General features: G+C 41.2%; 1 protein-coding gene and 1 long non-coding RNA gene across 3 annotated transcripts in view; both read left to right on the top strand.

Moving 5' to 3' along the window:
* Positions 1-24,010, top strand: part of WWTR1 (WW domain containing transcription regulator 1) — a 133,706-nt gene that overhangs the window by 11,885 nt on the left and 97,811 nt on the right. The window lies entirely within an intron of this gene.
* LOC119865418 lies at positions 4,341-9,777 on the top strand. Its single transcript, XR_005377186.1, has 2 exons — positions 4,341-4,500; positions 9,687-9,777. It is a non-coding gene; the product is annotated as an uncharacterized LOC119865418 (long non-coding RNA).

The following is a 24,010-nucleotide window of genomic DNA, read 5'->3' as shown; positions in this document are numbered from 1 at the left end:
TGTGAGAAATTTCACCCTACCCTAATCCTCTGGTCCCCTCCCTAGAGCACCAGATTCTTTTGTCTTTCCGAAGAAAGTCTATGTGTGTATAAGCATACGTAAGTATTTACCCACTTAGACTATTTTCAGTATAGTGCAAATGATAGAACACTATACACACTCATCTGCATCTTTTTTCACTTAGTATATCCTGATGTTTATTTTTCCGTGTGTGTGTGTGTGTGTGTGTGTGTGTGTGTGTACGTATATGTTTTATTACTTAAAGGACTGCACAGCATTCTATTGTATGGATGTAGTATACATTTTTTTAAACTAGTCCCTTACTGATGGGACATTTAGATTGTTTCTTATTTTCTCTTTAATTATAAAAATAATATATGTCCAAACACTACTGGAGGAATGAAAATGGAGGAAATAAGTTTTTCTGCATCGCTGGTTTTAGAGAACCATTGTTAACACTTTATTCAGAGATACCCCCCCTTTTCTTTTTTTTTTTCCCCCCTCTTTTCTTTTCTTTAAGATTTTATTTATTTATTTGAGACAGAGAGAGAGTGCCTAAGCAGGGGAAGGGGCAGAGAGAGAGGGAGAAGCAGGGTCCTGGCTGAGCAGGGAGCCCGATGCGGGGCTTGATTCCAGAGCTCTGGGATCGTGACCTGAGCTGAAGGCAGATGCTTAACCGACTGAGCCATCTGGGTGCTCCCCGAGATATTCTTTACACAAAGAGCTACAGGATGGCCCCTGTCTGTTATATATCTAGCTTGTCGTTATCTAATTTATCTATGATCTACTATCCTGTTAATCATTATACCCACCCTTTTTATACAAGGGTGATACATGGTCTGGCAAGTGCACACTGGCCAGTGCGATGGATGCCCTACCGATCAGAATGAATGGCACACCAGTGAAGTGGCTGATCAAGTGTCTCAGTACTACTCAAAGTATGATCTCTGAACTGACACTAGTGTGCAGATGTATGTAACTTGCCCATGACAGACTAGACACGGAGGTCAAGAGTGATTAGAAACTCGTAGAACAAAATGATATTGCTGTGACATATAAGCACGTGATCAGTGGGATTATCTAATGGAACATGGTAGTTTGGGTGTGCCAAATTTGTGTGATGAGTCACATGTGGCTCAAGTTATGTGCAAGACATCCACCATAGGACTACGTACTAGTCTTGACAGATTGAAAATAGCAAAACATTGATCCTTTTCCACGGGTAGTTTGAGAGGTGTTGATATGTTTCTCTTAACTTTTTTCAATTCTTTTTCTTTTCTTTCCTCTTCTTTTCATCCATGCATCCATTTAACCTACATATTTTATTTTTCCATCCATCCTTACAACTGTCTTTTATGTATCAACCAACCAGTCAATTCATTATACTTCTCATTAACTGAACAAAAATATTGAGTCTTAGTATGAAAACAAAGTCTGTGGCACAAAGGATGGTTATCATCTATTTTCTAGTACATAATATATTGTATGTCTTTGTGACCCCTGTGCTCATTGTTTTAAAAGCATGCTTTGGCACACTTCAATTCCGAACACTGTAGATGGACCCAAATCCTGTTCTTTCTTTTTCTTTTTTCTTTTTTTTTTTGAAGATCTTATTTATTTATTCATTCATGAGAGACACAGAGAGAGGCAGAGAGACACAGCCAGAGGGAGAAGCAGGCCCTCTGCAAGGAGCCCGATGCGGGAGTCGATCCCAGGACCCTGGGATCACGTCCTGAGCTGAAGGCAGAGACGTTCAATCCCTGAGCCAGCTAGGCGTCCCAATCATGTTCTTTCTTGTGGCTAATCTATCTGCAAGCACTGTCAGCCATAGATTCAGTGCAAAACATGGTCACTGGAGAAAAATACACATGCTGGATTATTTAGTAAGAATATATCCTCTTTTGTGGTGGCTTTTTTTTTTTTTTTTTTTTTACAAATACTGTGATGTTGAATATTTGTCTTTCTCCCAATTTGTCCATGAAAAACAGCTTGTGGCTTAGAGTTCAGAGGTTGAAAGGCAATTGATAACCCATCAAAAAGTAGAAAATGCAAGCACATGATAAATGTAATTAAAATGAACAGACTTGGGCGCCTGGGCAGATCAGTTGGTTAAGCATCTGCCTTTGGCTCAGGTCATGAGTCCTGGGATTGAGCCCTGAGTCTGGCTCCCTGCTCAGCAGTGAATCTGTTTCTCCTTCTCCCTCTGCACCTTCCCACTGCTCATGCACCTGCACTCTTTCTCTCTCAAAAATAAATAAAATCTTAAGAAAAATAAAATGAACAGACTTAACTGTTACTGACCTGATTTTACATTAGGTTTATTTTTAAAAGTTGGCTTAAAAAAAAGAAAGATGTTATTCATTTATTTGAGAGAGAGCAGGAACAAGGGGAGGGACAAGTGGACTCCCCCCTGACCTTGGGCTCCATCCCTGAAATCATGATGTGAGCTGAAACCAAGAGTTGGATGCTCAACCGACTGAGCCACCCGGGCGCCCCTAGAAGCTGACTTTTTTTTTTATTAAGCAGAACTTAAGGATATAAAGCAAAAAGTAAAAGTACTCCACCCACTAGTAACCACTATTCACAATTGCTTGTACATCTTCCAGAGATTTTATTATGCATTACATGACTTCATTTATAATGGCATGGGTTGGTTGTTTTGGTGTTGTGGAAAGCACAGCGTAGGTGGTCTTTGTCCCTTGTTCACCCTCGTATAACCGTAGGACTGAGAATAGATGTGGATTAAATTATGAAGAACTAGCTGTGATGCCTGATGGAGAGGTCTCAGGGTGAAAAGCTTGGTCACTTTGGTTCAGAACTGGGATTTAGCTTTGTGGTTCAGGAAGTTGATGTGCTTGATGCTCCAAAACTGGTCAGGTTTTCAGACTTTCTGCTACGAGCCCTACTGGGATGAGATGAGGACAGACATTCTAGCTGCAGTTTCAGAATTCAGGAATCTCCCATTCTGGAATGAAGGTACTCATAAGAGTGCTTTAATCGCTAGGAAATTGCTTTGGTGGTTCTAGTAAAGGGAAGAAGTGAATCATTTGACCGATATAGTAAAGTCATTTAAGGGATATTGAGGTAATTTGACAGGCTTTGGCAATGGATTAAATAAGAGGAGTGAGGAAAAGAGGTGAGAAGGCAGATGTGCAGGTGGCTGGCTGTCCATGGCATGAATGGAGGTGCCTCAAATTGTAACCAGCAGGAAGTAAGTTTTTAGAGATTTTATTTATTTGACACAGAGAGAGAGAGAGAGAGAGAGCGCACACAAGCAGGGGGAGTGGCAGTCAGAGGGACAGGGAGAAGCAGGTTCACCACGAAGCAGAGAACTTGATGTGGGGTTCGATCCCAGGGCCCTGGGATCCTGACCCGAGTTGAAGGCTGAGGAGTTGAAGGCTTAGTTGAGAGGAGTTGAGAGGCTTAGTCAGGCTTAGTCAACTGAGCCATTCAGGGCGCCCTAGCAGGAAGGAAGTTTAGAAGAGGTTGAGAAAATTTTCACCATGTCGAGTTTGGGGTGAGTTTAATATATCCAGTATATCCAATATCCATAAATATATGTATTATTTTCTGAATTTTGTCTCAAATTTTATTATATGTAATATATTTATAATTATTATATATAATTATTCTAATCCAGGGTGGATGAGATCTCACGGAGAGAGGTTACAGATGGAGTGAGAAGGAATGTCGGGGCTCTGTAAAGGATAGACAGCCAGAGAGGTTGGAGGAAATGCAGGAAATGGTACAAGAAATCCAGGGAAGAAATTGCAAGAAGGAGGAATGGTTTAATTGTGTGCCCTGTTTCTTAGGGCTCCAGGAAAATGAGAAGTGAAAAATTTTCAGTGAATGGTTTTTCCACTGAGGCCACTTTCTTTCCCCAGGGTAGGGCAAGAGCTGGAGCCTGGGGTACTAATTCTACAGTCTAGTTTGTGAAGAGGGAAAAATGAAGAAAATAAGCCTCTCAATTAGATAAGGGGCATCTCCTAAATTCTCGTATAGTCTACAATGTCCCTCTTAAGGAGCATGGTTCTCTCACTGTACAGATCCAATGCCATATGGAAAGACCACACATTTGCTTATTCAAACATCCTGTGAAAACAAGCTTTGAAATCAGTGTTTTATAACTAACTGAGATAAGTTAAAAGACTTGGGAAAAATACCACTCTAATTGATATGATAATCACTTGCCATAATGAAAATTACAGTCTTGGATCCTGACTGTGGTAAAACCTTTGTCACAGTTTGTAGCACACAGGACTGTTACTGCTGCGATGTGTCATACTTAATGGCAGCCATAAAAATAGCAGATTATGTTTGATGAGTATCAGTTAAAAATTTATGGTTCAGAATATTATATAACTGTAGTTTCAGATAAACGTTTATCTTTCCTATCTTTGTTTCTCCATTTGCCAGAACTGATTCTGATACGTGGCAAAGGAGATTCCAAAATTAATGCAGATAAACGCCCGAGGCCAGTTTACCCTTTCACAATATCAGGTAAAGAGAACATGTTTGACCGTATCAAACTGGTTTGAGTTGGAGTTTGGGTTTCGATATATTTTGTAGTCAAAAGGCCATTTTGCTCCTTTCTGCTAATTTGGGAGCACCTGGTAGCCTTGTTACTAGTTTGGGGTTTGTATAAACATGTAAAGTTAGTAGCTGGGATCAAGAATCATAAAAGAAGCAGTAAACTTCAGAGCTGTTTACAGAAGTACTTAGGTTTTCTAAAGACACATTCTCTACTGCAACTGTTTCCACTTTTATGGGTCTTTGTTTTATATACTGCCTGAAACATTAGTCTTTGCATATTTTGGCAAATATGAATTCTTAAGTAATTATACCATCCAACATGTATTTGTCTTTCTGTGCATTTTGACATAAAATCAGGCATAAGTATGTATTGTAGAAAAACTCGAAGGAAGAAAAAGCAGGAGGAGAGAAAGGATGAGCTACTTAAAGCTCTACCCAAGGGTGTCTTACAAATATAGTTGCTTTTTTACTTGGACTTTTCAAAAAGTTTAGTTATCTGTGGTCTGAAAAAATTAAATTTGGTTTTATTGATGTTGCATTTCTGTAAGTGTTAAGATAGCAAGGGGCTGTGCTTTGGGCTTCGGAAAGTGGAGTTCTCAGCAAAGGTCCAAGGGCTGTAACCCCTACAGTAGACAGTGGATCCATTGTTCTCTGTATTTGTCTGTTGCTTACATTTTAATAACTATTGAGCAGTCAGTGATTATTAACAGATATTTAACAGTAGGAGCAGATTAGATTGTAGGGTCAATAATTATGGACAATTTGGAGTGTCAACATTAAAGGAATGATTGTAAAGGTTAGATCCAGAGTTGTTGAAACTTTTGCCTGAAACTTTGTCAGGTGAGCAGCGCAGGGGACGAACCAGCACGGCTTTTTTTAAATTATTAGCCACGGTAAAGCTAGTCAGGTTTTACCACAGTGCTTTTCATTTGACCTAATAGTTGGCCAGCCCTAGTTAATTAGTTGAAAATCATTACAGGATGCAGATTTCCCAGTTGCACATGCTTTGGAATGTCCAGCTCACACTGTGTGTGGATAAGAGGGCCCATGATCTGGCTGATTCAAGTCCTTGTCCATACTGCCCCTAAAGCAAAGCATTGGTAGTAACAAGTTAAGTTTTAAGAGTTCTGTGAAGGTCCTTCTGAGCCCTGGTAAACATCCTGGTTGACTGGTGTATATCTATTTGGAGTCTAGTTTCCAGAGCTGTTGAAAAAGAGTATTATGAACTTCCAAGTGAGCATGGAGGTGTAAACTGATGCCTTGGGGTTGCTTCAGCTGAAGTGAAAGATCGTACTTACTGACATTTATTACAAATGGGTTTTTAAAACAATGTCTGTTTTGTACAGTGAGAGTAAAGTCTGCCAAGTGTAGAACAAAAAAGTTACATTGTGGAACAAGATAAAAGGATGTTGCATAATAAATAATATCTCATACCATTAAAATATAAGGTTTCCTTCCCAAAATGTAAGTAGGAGCTTCTAAATGAATGTTTTAAAAACCTGATTTTTCTTTGTCTAGTGACTTGATACATAAAGAGATTATGGGTCTGAATATGTCCAGATGTAGACTACTCTAATGAATAATATACATGCATAGCGTGCAAAAGATAAATCAGCCTCAAATGGCATTGTGTTTTAGTGATACCATCGAAATTGGGTTTTTAAAAATTATTTATTTATTTAAAAAGTATTTTTATTTATTTATTCATGACAGACACAGAGAGAGAGGCAGAGACATAGGCAGAGGGACAAGCAGGCTCCCTGCAGGGAGCCCAATGTGGGACTCCATCCCAGGACCCCAGGATCACATCCTGAGCCAAAGGCGACGCTCAACCACTGAGCCACCCAGGCGTCCCTGAAATTTTTTTTTTTTTTTTTTTTTTAATAATAGGTCAAAAATACTTCATTGGAAGTAAGCAAAATGTTTCCATCTATCAGTTTCTAAGACTAGAATCTGATCCAGACTGTATTGGCTCTAACCTTTATTCATTGACAAAATCATTGGTCTATGAAAATCAACAAGGAAACATAGGCCAAGGAGTAAGCTATAGAAACATTGAGTAAATCCCTTAAGATGTGAGTGTGTGGATCTGATCAGTAGTTCAGATTATTTTGCTCGTGCTCTGAATGGATTTTGAATTTGAGAAGAGATTGCATGGAATTACAAATCTTTTTTTTTTTTTAAGAAACTTCTGATCCTGGTAGAAAGGTACTTATCTGAATACAAGGAGGAGGACCAAAAGTGTTGCTAAAGGGGATTTTGTAAGAAAAATAGGCACAGTTCTTGTACAAAGTGGACTATATGAGTGAGAGAGATCTAAGGAGTCTGATCAGTGCCCCTGTACAAGGGCAAAATTTCACAGGTGAACTTTTGGGGAGGTGGGTTGTTTAGAGGAGAGAAGGATGATGGGATAGGTTGAACAAGTGTCCAGAAAGATAAGGGTTTATAAGACACCTTGAGATATTGTAGATGGCCTTTCTTACAGACACAGCCAGAAATAGTGCCTGAGTAGTTTATAGGAAGATAGAAGAGGTAATTTTAGTCTACTTAGAATAACAGAGAAGAATGATTTACTCATTTTATTTATTTTTTTATTTTATTTTTTTAAATTTTTTTATTTTTTTTTTAAGATTTATTTATGATAGACAGAGAGAGAGAGAGAGAGAGAGAGAGAGAAAGGCAGAGACACAGGAGGAGGGAGAAGCAGGCTCCATGCCGGGAGCTTGATGTGGAACTCGATCCTGGGACTCCAAGATCGCGCCCTGGGCCAAAGGCAGGCGCTAAACCACTGAGCCACCCAGGGATCCCCTGATTTACTCATTTTAGAAGATGTTTTGAAGAGGGGCCTTTGGAGACCACCAACAGAAACTTTCTTGGATGGGTTGACCTGAAAGCAGAGAGAATGTAAGCAGGTGTCTTTAAGTGGCATGTGTGGTGACTCTTCATGGCAGCCCAAAGATAAACCATCCGACTTCATTTAGACTCACTGGATGTGCAGAGATACCCAGATCTCTGTTTGGGCTAGTACTAGTGTTTCTGTTCCCAAGCCTGATGGTGGAGTGGCTGGCTTTGATTTGCTTCCTGCCCAAAGCCTGCTTTGGGTGAATTTAAAAACCTGTTTGTTTCGCCCATCATCCGGCTGGGCCTTACCCATAATTCCTGCACTTTGATTATGGGGGTTATTATAGGACAAGAGCTTCTTTGTAAAAGAGCATGTTTAATACTCTGGGGTCTAGCGTGACTAGCGGATATAAATTGTATGGAAGCAATTAAACTCGAAGGAAATGTCATGTGGGCTGAATTTAAACGTACAGGCTTGTGGCAATGGTTTTTTTTTTTTTTTTTTTTTTTAACTTACACAGAAAAGGGTGGAGGGAGAAAAATAAAGGAAGAGAAAAGAGAAATGAGCCAAGAGAGTGAGGGAAACACACACAGAGACAAGAGAAACAACTCGTTTTTAACATTTGGTTAAAAATCCAAAGTCTGGAGCCAGTATTATGCTAATGCCATTGCCCTTCATATGAACTCTTTAAAGATACAAATATCAAGGAATTATATTGCACTCTACTTGGGACTTATATCCGTTTCCAGGTGTCACCTTCATCTTAAGGCATACATGTATGTACCCGTGCAGTGATTTTTTTTTGGAATATGTTAATAAACAGACCTGAAGGCAGCCCATTATGATCATGAAGGTGCTTCTGTCTCCAGTTTTCTATTTTATGCTCATGGCCTCTGCATAGTTCATACAGAGTGGCTTGTCTTTGGACTTGCTGCTGAAGAGTAGCGTGTCATTTCTCTCACTGGCCTAGAATGTCTTCCTCTTTCGCTTGGGTTATTAATATTCGGGTAACCCCATCTCCTCTCTTAACACCTTACTGGGACAGCCAGCTAGGAAGGATCACCTCCTACTTCAGAGTAATTTGATCTGTACAGGTAATTTGGCACTTGATCTTTTCTCTTGTCCATTAAAATGTTGGGTAAAGCTTGTCATTGAGTGAATGGATTTATTTCATTTCCCTAAAAAGTCAGCTCTTAGAATATGAGCTGGTATTGTCCTTCATGCCTAGCACTTATTGATACCAGGAAATATTTGTTGAGATCATTACTGATGTTGAACATGCTGTTAAAATAGTCAAAACATTGCTGGGTGGTCAGAGGCAGAAATGGATGCTTTTAAATTAGACACAATAGTACAAGTTTGATTCGAACTTGAGTGTTGGAAATAATAGACAACTTTTGATGTTTTGCCCCAACAGAAAGTGCTTATGCTTTATTTTCATTCTTTAATTTGTAAACTCTTAAGAACAAGAAAAACCTTACCTTGCCTGTAACTCTCCAGTACTGGGCCAATGCCTGGCACACACATTATGAGTTCAGATAATATTTGCTGAAAGAAATAGAAATGATGTTTTAATTTCTCCATTATTTAAGTGACCTGGTACCTCTTTCCTATGCAATAAGTCAGTTAATATTTATTGAGAACATACTGTGTGCCAGGTGCTGGTACTGTGCCCACCGTAGTGGGTACACACTTTGTATATTACACTTTGGAATATATTTTGTTCTCTGCACTTAATTATCAGTCTTAGTATAAATTCTAAGAAATCACATCCTCAAACTGGACAATGATGATCCGAGAGAGCAAAAGTTGCTGAGAATATTCAGTATATTTATTCCTAGATTATTTCCAATTCCACTCAATGCTGGAAGTATTCCCCTCCTCCCCTTAAATAATCGTAAGATTTTAACCTTTCCAAAAGAGCTGGAGAGGTAGTAGACTGTTTAGGTTTCAAAGGACTTTTCAGGATGCAAAGTAAATAGGGGAATTTGAGATATCAACAAAACTGTAATTAAGCAGATTAACTGTGTCAATAGTGAACACAAAGATGTCAGAGGAGCTAGTTGGTTGCAATTATTTAAACACAGCCTCAAGTTCATTCCTAGTGATATCACCATCATCCATCCACAAACTTGAAAGGAAGCTTATTAGCCAGATAAACCCAGGAGAAATGATTCTCCTGGGAACATCCCATTCTAAATCATACATCCATTATTAATATCTTTATTTTAATAAAGTTTGGCTTGGGGACTTTTATTCTTTACATGCTCCTTAAGGTCATACAGCATTTAATATTATTTAATCTTTTCAGACCTCTGAAGAGTGGAACATGAGCCCCCTCTGAAGAGTGGAAAATGGGCCCCCTTCTGACCAGAATAAAGGGAAGAATTTAAAATTATAAACCAGATTTGACTTTATTCATAGACGATCATATATTTACATGCAACAGAATCTACTGTTTCTCTTCTTTTTTTCCCTATTTTTTTTCTTAAAAAAAAAACTATGCAAGTTGTACTTAAACACATTCTTGTTTTGAGAAGTTCAGCCAAAGTGAGTCTCTCTTACTCTCTAGTCCTGGGACTGCCTGTCCCCTGAGCCTGAGCCGCCTTCTCGGTTCATGGTCTGCGCTTCAGACATACATACCTGTGCGTGTACAAACCTGATTCAGATCTTTTTTTACATGTTACTTTAACATTCTTTGTTTATCCTACTTAAAAGTATGCTTTTCCATCACAGGAGCTAGAGATCCACCTTAATATTTATTATCACGTCGCATGTCAACACTCCCAGGTTGTTTACCCATTCTGATAGTGGGACCTCATCTGAAAGACCTAGTTTAAATTGAATTCTTAACTTCATTTGAATTTTTTAATCCTTTGTAAAGGGAGTTTTTTTTTGTTTTGTTTTGTTTTGTTTTTGTTTTTTGTTTGTTTTTTTTTAGTAATTACCCAACGATATGAGACCCAAGTTCAATGACTAAAAATACACTGCCTGTGTATGATGGGCACTTCATCCCCAGAGTATGAGTGTGCACTTGGGGGGGTGGGGGGAGGTTGGGTTGGAGAGACACCACCACATTATCACAACCACCTAAAGCTGAGGGCAGAATGGAGCCCTGTTCTGATTCTGACTATTCAGGGCTCTTCAGTCAGGATCACACAATGGGATCAGAAAAGATGTGGGTCCCTCCTCTCTCTAGTCTTCAAGCTCTGCCCAGAGCTTCCTGGCCAGCATTGTCAATTCAGGCTTTGGCCTTAGGGTCTTTGATTTAAATTGTGAGGAGCCTGGCATGGTGAGGAGATAGATACTGTGGCCAGGCCCGGAGGGTGAGCCACCAGGAAGCAGGGCAGGGAAGAGCCTCAGTGGTTCCCTGGTCTGAGGCAGCTTTGGACAGAGTGCTCCCCGGTGAAGGGTGAATGCCAGCCGAGCATTACCTCAGGGCACTGGCTGCTTTTTAATAGGAGACTGCAGGCTTGCTTGTGGAACAGCAGCCTGTCCGGTCCAGAGTCTTTCACTTGCTTTTCTGGCTGCCCACCAAGCATGTTTGTTCAACCATTTCTTATGCGTGGATTTTGGCAGAGAATAGTCATTGTTCTGTTTTCTGGCCTATTTCTCCCCGGGGGGCCCACCCTCCAGGGCAAGGAGCATGCTTTATTCTTCCTAGAATTTCCAAACTAGGGATGAATAAATGGGGGAAAAACTGGAAGAGAAAGGACGCTTGATGGCAGATAATGAAGTTTTTCCTTCTTGCTGTTGTCATCTTCAGAAGTTGGGTTAGAGAATGCTTAATATACATTTGCATGTATTTGCATAGCACTCACTGGCTCCAGGCATTGTTCTAAGCCTTGTCTGAGTTTAATTCTCCCAGCAACTGTTTGACAGAAACACTACTTTTTATTCCCACTTTCCCCAGGAAACTGAGGCCAGAGCATTTAAGTAACCTGACCCAGCACAGCGAGGAGGGGTTTAAGGCCAGGCAGTGAGCCCACAGTCAGTGCCCTGGCTGTCCCTCTTCTCTCCCACAGGTCTCAACACGGTTGCATTTTGTTGTTTTGCCCCTGCTTGTCTCCCTTCCTCCCCATTCCTATCGCCCCTACCCTGGTGTGTCTTCATAGCTCGTTTGCAGATTACAGCACAGCGGCCCTCTCCTGCCTACATCCCCATTCTCCTCGTATGGAGACTGTCTTGTTATTCAAACCTCATCTGAGAGACCTGGTATAAATGGAATTGCTTGCTTGGCAGCGCCTGTCTCCTTCCCCGGAGCGCCCTCACCTCTCTTCTCCAGCCCTCCATCCAGTGCATTCCACACTGAAGGCCCATTTCAGGCCTCACCTCCTGCCTGACTACTCAGCTCCTGGAGTTTTCACCTCTTCTGAACCCACTGCTACCCATGTTGGCTATAACATTGTTGCAGCCTTCAAAAACCTCAACCACATTTAAGCCTTAAGGGGCCAGCATGAGGGTCTCCCAAGGTCCCTGGCCTGGCCCAGAACCGACTACGTAGGGGATGGTGAGTAGTAAGAGGCAGCGCACCTTGGGACACTGATTTAGACCCCAATAATTGGGCTCACTGCTAGGTTTCCTTATTTTTGAAAGGGAAACTTGAAAGAGATGGTAGCTAAGGGCTCTTAATTTGTTTAACATGACACTTACTTTTTAAACAGCTTTATTGAAACATAAGTTATTACCATATGTTTCATCCATTTCAAACATATAAGTCAGTGGTTTTTCGTATATTCACAGGTATGTGCAGGCATAACCACAGTCAATATTAGAACATTCTCATCACCACAAAGAGAATCCCTTACTAGCTAGATAGCTGTTAGCTATCATCCCTACCCGCTGTGCACGCTCACACACACACACACACACACACACACACGGACACCCACACACATGTGCCTTTATCATCCCCAGCCTTAAGCAGCCACTAATCTACTTCATGTCTCTGTAGGTTTGCCTCCTTGATATTTCATACAAATGGAATGTATATCATGTGGGCTTTGTGACTAGTTTCTTTTACTTGGCATAGGGTTTACTCTGTTCCTTTTTTTTTTTTTTTTTTTAAGATTTTATTTATTCATGAGAGAGGCAGAGACACAGGCAGAGAGAAAAGCAGGTTGCCTGTGGGGAGCCTGATGTGGGACCTGGTCCCAGGACCCTGAGATCATGCCCCGAACCGAAGGCAGACGCTCAACCACTGAGCCACCCAGGTTCTTTTTATAAAGCCACCTCTGTTCCTTTTTTAAGGCTGACTATACGTTGTTGTATGTATATATACCATGTTTTGTTTATCTGGTCATCAGTTGATGAACATTTGGCTTGTTTCCACCTTTTGGCTAATTACACTTATTTTTTCAAGGGAGAATGGTCTTCCCTGCAGTGGTTTCTACAGTTGCCAACTGTAGTTTTCCTCTGTTGCTTTAAAAGTAGAAATCTGGAGTGCAGGGTGCCTGGGTGGCTCAGTCGGTTAAGCCTCTGCCTTCAGCTCAGGTCATGATCCAGGGTCCTTGGAGCCCCGCATCAGGCTCCCTGGAGTCTCTTTCTCCCTCTGCCCCACTCCCTGCTCATGCTTGTATTCGCTCTTGCTTTCTCTGTCTCTCTATCTCTCAACTAAATAAAAATAAAACCTTTTAAAAAGTAAAAATGTATAAAAGTGGAAATCTGGGTCTGATGGCTGTGTTTGCCCAGTGTGACAGACAGGTGGGTTGATGCTTGGTCGTCAGTGGCAGGGAGGGAGCAGTCATAGGGTGTACTCGTGAGCTTTTTTTTTTTTTTTCTTCATACTCGTGAGCTTTGTAGTCAGACATTCTGGCTTGAATCACAGCTCTGCCACTTAATGAGCTTGCATAATTTCAGCAAGCTCCAGTTTCCTTGTTTGTAAAATGGAAACTTACCTTGCCTGCTTCCTTAGAGGCAGGGTCACACTAGAAAGGATATGGAGCCTGGGGCAACTCAACCAGTGCAGAAGGATGTCATTATGACTATAAAAATAAATAAGTAAATAAGCAAAAATAAAAGTTACAAAAAAGAAGTGCTCAAAGTTGCCAGTATCAGTAAAGCGCAGTGCCTTGAGGCCTTCCTGCCAAGCAGGGAGCCCAGGGCCATCATTTCATCTGCAGTCTCTTGGGGTGGACCTGCTTAGTCTTGTTGGAACAATTAGAAGTCTTCCCTTATGTGTCTTAATGACCTTTTTTGCTCTTGGGTCTGGGTCTGTGCTCCCATCACTATTTCATCATTTAAGAAGAATAACTATAGGGAGTGAGACCTTTTTAGGTTTTACCTGAAGCTTATTGTCTCAGAACGTAGCTGTGTTTATGCTTATTAAGCATCTGTTGGCTCATATATCTGGAGTTTGTATGTGAAGACTGAAAATGCCTTTTTTGGTAACTGGGTGAATAAGGGATAAAATGTGGATATGATCCAGACTTTACTTGGAGGGTGGTGTTCATAATAATATCACTGGTTTGGCTAGTGCTGTTATTAAGAATCAAGGAGCCCGCCAATTCTAGATTTTAGGCACAGCCTGCCTCCACGCCCAGAATCGCAAAAACATTTTTTATTATTTTCAGTAAGTAGGTTTGAGAGACGTCTAATTCTTGCATTTACCACAGCAGATCTTTCGAAAGAATTTGGAAAGTGAGTCATTTTCCTCATCCAAACTTAGCTTCTGCCCCTGCGAGTTCCAGGGGGAGGTAGAGAAGATCAATCGTAGGATTATGTGAATCTTCACTCCTCATCTTCTGTTCTGGCCCCAGGTGCGTGGGGACAGGTCTAGTCCCAAACTGTGCACAGCAGCTGTGAACAGGTTGGCATTTCCAGGCTGACATGATGACCACATTTTGTGTGGGAGATCTCGACAAAAGAATACTTGTTTCCGGAGACTGACGCCCCTTTTCCCCCATTAAGTCTGACCTTTCCACCATTAGATTGTGACTGTTTTCAGAGTTAAGTAGAGTTTAGGAACAAGGAAGGAATGAGTAAAAGAAATTTGGTGCAAAAAAATGCAACTGTGCAAAAAAGGAAAAAAAAAAAGGGGACATCATTCCTGGGTGACCGCAAGGCCTGTGTCTACATCATGATTCTGGAAAAGGAGAGTGTAAGCATCTGGATTACCAGCTCTTTTCATTACATCAAGTGTCATGACTCTGTTCCCAGTTGGTCTTAGGGCTCAGGTGCCTTGACTTACATGCAGATTCCTGCCATTTGTCAGGCCTTGGGCACAGGACTAGAGCCTCACGTGAAGAACAAGCCTCTGTCCTGCATTTCTGGCCCATGGCTGCCTGGACAGTACAGTAAGATGAGCTGGCTGGAGCTGGTCTAGAGGAAGTGCATGAAGAAATTCTGATCACCTGTCCCTCAATGGAGGTGTGTCTGTGAGATGGCCGGAAGTGAGCATGGAGATAGCAAACGACCTCTGAAAATTTTAGATATTTGTGTTTGGCTGTGGGTCTCAGGTAAGTTGCTGACATTATTTTGTCCTGTGTAGAAGACCTTTTCTCTGTCTCTGTTCATTGCTAGAGCATGATTATGATTCACTTAAATATTAGAATATTATTTTTTGCAAAAATAATGTATAATGATAATTAGAACTTTTTGTAAAGAAGGATAGAAAGACCTGTGGAAAATCTCATTACTCTAACCTCATGCTCTTGTGTTTTCCTATGTGCTTGTATATATGCTTTTTTGTATTATAATATCTTTTTATCAAATATTCTAGGGTAGATGGGTTGGCTGACTTGAGAAGTATTTTTTTTTTTTTTTAAATATTCTGATACGTGTTGTCACCCAATTTAAAACTTTCAGGAGATTTTCATGCATTATTTAGGATCAGTCTTTGGTCTAAAACAAAAGATACTTCTCAAAGATTATTGTGTTGGCAAGGGTATCTTCTGGCTTTGTTTTGGACCTCACCAAGACTCTGGACAAGAAGTTACTGGTATTTGGTAAACAGAAGAGAGACACTTTACTTCAGATTCAACAATGACGAAGCAGAGGCAAGATGTTGCGGAAACCACAGTGTACAATGGGAAGAGTCCTTAGAGGTCACGTTCAAGTCCTCCTTGGGATTAACTTGGGTTAGCAGGTTTCCTAACCCAAGAAACATTGAATTTGATCTTAGATGATCTCTGAGATCCATCTCTGTGAGGATGTAAATATCCTAAATAAATAAGGAGGGGGTACAAATATAAGTCCTTTTGTGAGCCTGAGGGACTCTGCTGTTAAGATCAAAGACAAATACTTTAGTTTGATTGACAGGCGGAGTAAAATTGTTTCTTATAAAGAGCATGATTTATTTAAATAGAGAGGCTCAGGCCTTCTTAAGTCTTTAGACTTGAAAGTGCTATAGTGGTTGGGGAATACTTTTTTTCCTTTTAAACCTTTTGCACAATTAAGGAAGAATGTTTTTCCTTTAATCTTTCCTAAAAATATTTGGCGGCTATCACTGCTAGAAGAATGATGTGTAAGTATCATCAGATTAAATTTTTTCCTTGTGCTAAAGTCTGAAATAGTTGGGCTTGGCCTTGGTAGTCATTTTTACAAACTTCCAACAAAGCTCACCTGTTATTTCCTGTTGGTAGGGATCCATACACTCCATCGTATGGAAAAAGAGACTCTTGGAGGAAAGAATTAGCCTATCATACAAAGCAGTGGACAATACCAGGAATCAAAATTTGAATAAAGTGGAAACTATTTGTTCAAATAATGTTTGTTCATTTTAGCTTCCCTGTTGCAAAGCAGAGTGCCCAAACTGACTTAATAGTGGGAAGTTTTTATGGCTCTAGAATTTTTTTCAGGATAATCCTTTCTTTAAAAAAAAAATCCTCACAGTCTACACTATAGGAAGAAAGGGGAAAGACCTACCAAAGGGAGCTTTGTAAATCTTATCAGTGGATAACAAACTCTGTGGTTCATGGGCCACATAGTATTGGCTGTCTCTGGTTGGTTTAGCGCAAAGTTTAACCAGTTTGATTTTGGGATACCTGCTGTAGCCATAGCTTACTGTCCACTATTACCACCTCTTCCTCCTCCCTGGCTTTTCTGCCCTTTTAAAGGGGTGGGGATGGGCAGGGAAGGGCTTGGTTTAAGGCAGCTGGCATACTTCCCTTTGTCTCAAGCTTCCTCATCCCTTGGGGACTAAAGAATAGTTTTTCCCATCAACAGTTGGTGTTTCTTTGCTCCTTGCATTTCATTGCTTTGCATAAATTCAGGGCTGACTACCCCACATGACACCCCACATGGCTGAAAACGGGGAAAGAAATTTTTGGATTCTGATCGGAAAAGAAATGGGAGTAGATGATGGGTAGAAAGCAACAGATGTTTACCGTAAGTAGGGCTGTGAGATAAAATACAGATGTCCAATTAAATTTGAATCTCAGACAGTACATAAGTTTTTAGTATATTGTTTATATGAATTTCAGATTTAATTGGGCATTTTGCATTTTTATTTGCAACCCTAAGTCCTTAGTCCTTCTTGCTCATTTCTTCTCCCCTTCCTCCTCCTCCTCCTCCTCCTCCTCCTCCTCCTCCTTCTTCTTCTTCTTCTTCTTCTTCTTTATTTTTTTATTTTTTTGTTAGCCTCTAGCTTATCTGGCCTCAATTTGTTTGGAGAGGTGCTGGGAGTGGTACAGTGACAGGATATTACACTAGTGTGAACTAAGAGAGGGCAGGGTAGGGCATAAATAAAGTATTGGCCAAGCAGCTGCTTGGTGGCCTCAGGACAGAGTAGGTGTTCAACTACCTGTTCACTGTAGGGCAAGGTTGGGCAACACCTTGTTTTTGATACTATTCTTGGATGCACCCCTATGTTCTCTGGATTTCATCATCCCATCTGAACACCCATTCCATATGGGCGGTGTTCCAACTAATGCTCTTGATAGGCAAACACCTCCAGTACCTTTTCTTGAAATTTGGAAATAGGAGTAGAATTTTATCGCTAACCAATAATATTGAGTCTGCTTTTGGGTTTTTCATGTGAGTTATTTAAGTAAAATAAAAATTATTTTCGGGATGCCAGGGTGGCTCAGTAGTTGAGTAGTCAGCTCAGGGCGTGATCCCAGGATCCAGTGGAGTCCCACATCAGGCTCCCCGAAGGGAGCCTGCTTCTCCCTCTGCCTGTATCTCTGCCTCTCACTGTGTGTGTCTTTCATGAAAAAATAAATAAAATCTTTAAAAAGAAATTATTTTCATTTGTATGCTAAACATCTTATTGTTTCTAGTCAATGTTTTTTTTATTTTGTTTCTTTCTACACACTATACAATATGTATATTATTGTATACAAATGTTTTCTTTGAATTCTGGCTCTAATAAGAGAAGTTACTGGCTTTGTTTTTTTGTATAGTAACTGATATTAACTTGATAGGTTTTAAGGGGGAAAAAACTCATTCAAAGTATGATCATGACTCATAAAGGATACTTATCTGAGATGGTCTGCCCCTGGATGTTGCATTACTGAGTGCTGGTTTTTGGCACCCTTCTTGGAGGCTCTGTTACTAGTTAGTAGGTTCCAGTAATGTATGTGGAGGATTGACAGAGTGGGATTAATTTATTTACAATTGTTCGCCAATGAAGACATCACATGCACAATTTCTCCAATTTAGGCGTGTCCCTGATACCTTGATTTGACTCAGAAAGCCATCTGTGATGTTTTTATTTCTTGGGCCCTGCAGGAAAACTCATTTGTCATGAGTAACAATTACTTTATAGTCATTATTATGTGGTTGCAGCATATTTATTGCTAAGAATGGTTTATGAGTGTCACCTTAATCCATGAGCTCAGCTGGGTGTCAGACATCTAGGAAGGGAGGGACTTGGTAGGTACTTGAGTGGGAAACTAGGGTGCTGTATGGAGGTGTATTAGTGATTAAGAGGTGGCATTTGGTTTGAGTCAGGACTTCTAGTGCTGTGCTTAGAACAGTTCGTGTCTTCCTTATGAGAAAACACTTGTTTGCATATGGTCCTAATTTCTGCTTCATTAAAAACAAACAGTCAAGGGACGCCTGGGTGGCTCAGTGCTTGAGTGTCTGCCTTTGGCTCAGGTCACAATCCTGGGGCCCTGAGATCAAGTCCTGCATCGGGAGCCTGCTTCTCCCTCTGCCTGTGTCTCTCATGAATAAATAAAATCTTTAAAACAAACAGTCAAACCGAGTCACTGTAATTCTGTCACAGAAGGCAAGGATAAAAAAAAAAAGGGCAGGCTTGTCTATTTCGCTAACAATAATTTTTTCCTGAGAAGAGAATTTCTATGAAAAATTGAATAGTTGTGATTTATTTACTAATTTTCGTAGGAAACAGAATGAGCCAGTTCCTTTCCTTAGCGCAGGCGCTGGCATTTTAGAAGGATGCAGCAAACTGGATCCTGTGTGACCCACACTTCCCGGGTGATATCCCAGTTGCCTAGAGGGCTTGGTGGGCACTGACTGGACCTTGCGGGGGTAAACACAGCACAGAATGTAGAGTCCTATCTCTGGCTTGAGTGTGTGAATGTGGACGGGTCAAGACTAGTCCCAGTTGAAAGTGACAGATGACCTACTCATTCTAGTTGGGGCACGTACCAAGTGGGGCCAAGGTTGACTCCAGATCCAGAGACTACCTGGGTATCAGTGGGACTCCCCTCTGTCTCCTTGGCATCTCTCTTGCCTATGACCACATCTCTTCCTCCATTGCATTGGCAGGAGTGTGTTCTCAGGCAGATCTGAGTTTTCCATATCCCAGGTGGGCAACTCAAAGGTAAGAGAGGGCTTCCTTCTACCCTGGCTTCAGTATATGGCAGTATGTGCTCAGTTGCCATCTTCCATGCCCAGTGAAGCAGAACACTAGGATTGGTCACCAAGAAACACATAGTTGGAATGGAGAAAGATCTGCTTCTCAATAGAAGTGGTCACAGTGGTGGTGGTGGGGGGTCCTATGGCCAGAATAGGGGAAGACATGCTTGGCAGACAGGAAGCAGTTAAGTTCGCTATAGTGGGAGATAAGGACGCTAGCTTTAATCGTGTGGTCTATCTGGGGAGGTAACAAGCATACATGGGCGAGGGTGTGCGTCACCTGCACTACATAAAGGTAATGGAGAGATGCAGAATTGAGTGTGATCTGTGTGAGCTGATTTCATTCAGAGAGGACTGTGAAATTTTAGCATCTTATGCAACTTCCTTTCTGCCTTAAGTAGTAGGCCTCCAGTTCGTCAGGATTTTACCTCTTTTCTCTATGGGCTCTTAGAAGATGACTAGTCCTGGGGTGCCTGAGTGGCTCAGAGGGTTAAGTGTCTGCCTTCAGCTGAGGTCCTGATCCCTGGGGTCCTGGGATCAAGCCCTGCATTGGATTCCCTGCTCAGTGGGGAGTCTGCTTCTCCCTCTCCCTCTCCCCATTGCTCATATGTGCTCTCTCTCTCTTTCTCTTTCTCAAATAAATAAATCTTTTTAAAAAAAGGTGATTAGTTCTGAAAGTAATTATATAATTTCTGTTTATATGGATCTACATTTACCTGTAGAAATTATTCTCCCCTGTTCAGGTGAGGTGTCAAAATGCAAGTTCATGAAAGCGATGTTACTCAATGGATATAAGCTTTCATTCATAAAGAAGAAAGAGAACATATTTTGCAAACATAAATAATTTTAAATGCCTTTCAAAGTAATGGCATCACAGCATGGCTTTTAATGGCTGTCCAACAGCCCATTTTATGGTTGTACCCTGATTTACGCATCCAGGGTACTTCATTGCTGATTAGTTAGGTTGCTTCCCATTTTCACACTTGTGTAAGCCATGTGAAAATATTTTTACAGATTTTTAAGCTACATCCATGATTCTATCATTAGAATTCATTCTTAGAAATGCAGTTATTGGATACAAAGCTACTATTGCTATGGATTTTCAGGGGCGAGTGGGGAAAGGATAATGATCAACTCAGAACCATTTTAGTTGGCTATTGAATCAAGTGCACGGATTCTTTACTTTCTTTTGCAATGTGGGAAAATGGAATATGGAGGGAAATACCAAAAGATTATCATCATTTTTTTATTATTTATATTTTATAGTATACTATTGGTATACATTCATTATTTAATATCCCTAATATATTGACAGTTGATTGTATTTTCTTGGTGTTTGAAAAATAAGTCTCTTATTCAAATACTAACTATCTTGATAGAAAAGATATTAGCACTTGGGAGAATAATAACGACAGCATCATCCCAAATTCGCTGTCATCAAGCTAGCTGTAATACTTCATTGTCAGGGAAACATCTTATAAGACGAGGCTAAAACAAGCCCCATGCTGCTTTTGAAGTGAACAATTTTATATTTATGAACAAGTTGTTATTACTGATTGTGTTATAAGAAAGAGGGGCTGTGAGTAGTAGCAAATAGAGCTACTATTTTTGTAGGCAGAGAGTGTGGGGATTGGATTCATGATTTCTACCAAAATGTTTTTTAGGTAAAGATGAGTGAGTGAGAGTTGAAAGAATAAAAACAAGGAAAATGAGGAAAAGTTAAATGATTGATCAAGACATTTTGACTCTCTGGGATCCAGAGCAAACATCCTTATGGCTCCAAAGAAGAACCACATACCAATTTTTTTTTTTAAGATTTTATTTATTTATTCATGAGAGACACAAAGAGAGAGGCAGAGACATAGGCAGAGGGAGAAGCAGGCTCCCTGTGAGGAGCCCGATGCAGGACTCAATCCCAGGACCCCAGGATCACAACCTGAGCCAAAGACAGATGCTCAACCACGGAGCTACCCATGTGCCCCCACACCAGTTTTGAAACTGCCAACATGTTAAAATGATAGTAGAGGAATTCAAAGAGTTTAATGTCAGATCCCTGGTCTGTCTTCCATGTAAAGCCTTTTGAGAACACTTGTAATACGTAACATCAGACTAGGACATATGTGGTTTTTAAAAAATAGATCTATAGTATAATTGAGCTGAGACTATAACTTCTGTCTTCTATTGAATTGAGGGTTTTATTTGAATTTCTTCCTCTCTTTAGTTTTTGTTCTTACATATTTTTTTTTTTTCTATCATCTTTGGCAAAAGATTGCTGGTGAAAGGAATTGCACCTGGTTATTTTGGTGAACACATCAAGAGAGCTGGGAAACCTGGCTGCTCGGCTCCAAATAGTGCTGGTCAGGGTAACATACAACAGGCTACTGTGGGGCAGCGGGCTCCTTCTCTGTGGGGCCTTATTTCTGACAGCACTTGCTACCAGCATTAGTCACTTCTGTTTGGGTCCTGTGGTTTTCTGCTTCCTTCCAATAACACTACTTGAGTTAAAAAAAAAATCACAGAAATATAGTTTCACAAAGACTTCTGTGATTAGAATTACTGTCTGGAATTTTAAAAAGTAGACAGTGAAGAAGCAAACTTAAGCTTGCAAAGTTTAAAAACAAGGACCGTTTCTTCCTAAGAGAGGCCTAGAGGCTGTCGGGTTAGTGTTTTTCATCCTTATTAAATCACCATATTTAGGGTGCCTCAAAATAGTTCAGACGAGGCAAAAGGCAAGGTGGAAAGGCATGTCATTCTGTGACATTTTCAGGATCGTAAAGTTAGAATGGCAGCAGATTTGTTTTCAGGGATCTGTGGTTCATTCAGCAAAAATTCATCCTGCTCCCTACCAGGGGTGACATGGATTCTTTTATGAGCCTCCAGATTTCTGGTACTTTGTTTGCACTCTCTCTACTTGTGTCATTCTGAGCAAATAGAGTAGTCATTAGGCACCACAGTCAGAAGCTTGAGATCCTTGTGTAAAAAGGTGATGTGTGTGGTCTCTTGCAGCCTGGAGATTGGGTTTATTTTTTTATTTTTATTTTTTTTTGAGATTGGGTTTATTCCTGGATGCGGGGGCAGACGTAGCTGTAACTTTATGCACGGGCAGTGCTGTTAGTGGAATTGGACAGGTGGGATTTGAACTGGATCTTGAGGTGTGGCTAGATAGGATCTAGATATAAATGAGGTAGACATTCATTTCAGCTCCACCAGAAACCACCCCTGTCCGTTGAGTAGATAAGAAGCCGCTCTTGCTGTAGGTGTGGGGCAGGAGGGGTGCGGGAGGCCATGATAAGCCAGTTGCATGAGACCCATCTCCCCAAAGGGTCTTCCTTAGGGCGCTTGGAACTGAATGTGAAGGCACCTGATCCCTGAATATCTCTTTCATCCAGACTCGTCAGTCCAGCTGAGCTCTGCGGTTAGATCTGCTATCATCTTGGAAGGTGAATTCTGTTGCTTTAATCTGAAGGCTGACCAAACAGGTTCAAAGAAACTCCAGTTATATCCTTGGGTCTCATACCACCGAGGTTGGGATGTCCATGCCTGACTTTGTGCATCTCTTTATGTGCCACATGTTGTGCTGCCACTTGTGAGTGTCTCTTTTAAAACACAAAGAAGCCAAGTTACCCTAAACTGTCTTTAGAAGAGTGGGGCTAGGGTAGTAGTTGAGGAAACAGGTTCTGGAGTCAGAATATTTGGGTTGAGTTCTTGACCCTGCCTTTCAGGAACAGTGTGACTCTGGGCACATTGCTTAATTTCTTTGTGTCTCCATTTCTTCATCTCTAAGCAGAGATGGTAACAAAGCACCTATTCCACGATTAATAAAATCGGCCTATGTCAAGTACTAGGAAAGTGCTCAATAGTGCTGTACAGTGGAGCCTAAGACCAGAAGAAATGGAAAAAAAAAATCGAAGCAAAATGATGGTAAATGGATGTTAAGATGGATGCCATCTTAATAGATGTTAAGTGGAGCCAAGTTCCCAGTCCGATGCTTAAGGGAAGGTGCAGTGATAGAACACTAGAAGCTTCCAAAGGACCACCAATTTGGACAACAAAATTTAGAAATCAGATCCCTGATACCTTGAGAGAACTACACCATTGGTGTAACACCATTGGCAGATTTCACCTATTTTGAGGATTAACCAGCAGCCCAAGCAGTCCATATTGCTGGGTCATCTTGTCTTCAGGCAATAAAGGTAAAGTGTGGGCTTCCCTTTGGCAGTCGGTTCACGCCTGCAGTCAGTTCAAGCTTGAACAAAAGTACCTTTGAGCGCTACAGTGGAGTGTGGGAGTTGAGGAAATCATCAAAGAGTGCTGTATATACTTAATTTTCTATTTTAAAAATACCACCGATAAACACTGCCACGTTAGGAACTCCTGTCATCGAGTGTGCAGAGTTTGAGGGGAAGCAGTGCTGGCGTTCATTCTTCGAGAAGTTGCAGGGGGCCGCCCACAGGATTGCCTTCAGGAGAGCCCCTGCTCCATACCACCGGCTCCGGCCCCAGAGAGGTGTGACTGAGGGAATTTCAGCTCTTCCTGAAAGGTGCCGTGAAAGCAGAGCAGGGCTATTCCTCTTTGCCATGGTTTCTGTCCGCCTCCCAGCAGGATGAGGTCATGACAGCATGGCAGCCTTATCTTGGATTTCCTTGTTTGGCCAGCAGCCCAAGCATCCCTGGGTTTAATGTCTCTGGGTATCACATAGATATGTGGCTTGGAGGCCTTGTGGACTCCTGCACTGCCTCTTTCTGGAGCCCGGTGGCCCTTGGGGGGGGGAGGGGGAGGAGAAAAGGGGACAGGTTTGTCCTTCTCAGGTCACTGTCCTCTCAGCTGGCACCTCCTCTGCCTTTCTAGGCTCCCGCTGTTTGGAGGGGC

This window comes from Canis lupus, chromosome 23, assembly GCF_011100685.1.
Source record: "Canis lupus familiaris isolate Mischka breed German Shepherd chromosome 23, alternate assembly UU_Cfam_GSD_1.0, whole genome shotgun sequence".
In the NCBI taxonomy this organism is placed as follows: domain Eukaryota; kingdom Metazoa; phylum Chordata; class Mammalia; order Carnivora; family Canidae; genus Canis; species Canis lupus.
The sequence above is the reverse complement of the archived record's forward strand: the minus strand, read 5'-3'. Positions and strand labels throughout refer to the sequence as shown.